Raw genomic sequence first — 1,000 nt, forward strand, 5'->3', positions numbered from 1 at the left:
AGCTGTAGTCTATGAAGAGCATTTTAACATAATTCCCCCTTCTAGTGTCCTTCATTTGCCCTAGCAAACAGTTTATAACAATGACATAATTTAAGCATTAGTAAGTAAAGTTTATGCATTGCTCCTCCTTAGTATGCAATATATATACACACAGGGCCTCAGGGAGGGGGTAAGGCAAGTACTACTTGTTCAATGGGTATTTTGTGTGACAACATCTATGCTGAGGGTTATTTTACCTTGTAAAACATTTATAAAATTATGACATGAAATAAAATGAAATACTCAAGACTTCAACAAGTCTCAGCTATCTTTAAAACAGCAAAATTACATAGACAAAGATCAAAGAGCAACAGAACATACCAATATTTTCTGCCAGATGCAACTATTACATGTTAGGTGTGGCTGTGTGCAGACAGGAATAGGACCCAAGGTGCAGACTCCAGAGACAGAACTTAAACCAAAACAGCTTTAATGCTGAACTCAAACATAACATAACTGGGGAAAAAAGGTCAAAAATAAAGTAACACCGGCGGATTGACAAAACACACAGCAAAATAAACGGTAGATCACAACACAGACACAGAGAAACACAGGGCTTAAATACACAGAGGGAGCAATCAGGGAATGAGTAACAGGAGGGAAACACAGCTGGGGCAAATCAGAACTGACGAGACCAAAGAAGCGTAAACTGAAACACTGTTACGTCCCCACATAAAAGTCTAGGCGATGAGGGTGGGGGACAGTAACAGTTAGATCCAGGTGGAATGAAAAGAACGCCAGGCAGAGGTATTTAACATAAAATAGATCTTTATTGTAGGCAAACACCTCAATAATCATAAATGGCAACAACAAAAGGAGACAGCACCGCTGCTTTAATAAGGAATCAGGGAGGTCAACCCAAAGTGGTAATGACCACTCAAAGAAAGCAACAATAAGGTTTCAACAGAAAGAGACAGCAACGCTGCTAACAAACAATATCCAGGCAGGCCACACAAACTAA

This window comes from Haplochromis burtoni, unplaced genomic scaffold (assembly GCF_018398535.1).
Source record: "Haplochromis burtoni strain Fernald_Lab_line unplaced genomic scaffold, NCSU_Asbu1 Contig_45, whole genome shotgun sequence".
Lineage (NCBI taxonomy): Eukaryota > Metazoa > Chordata > Actinopteri > Cichliformes > Cichlidae > Haplochromis > Haplochromis burtoni.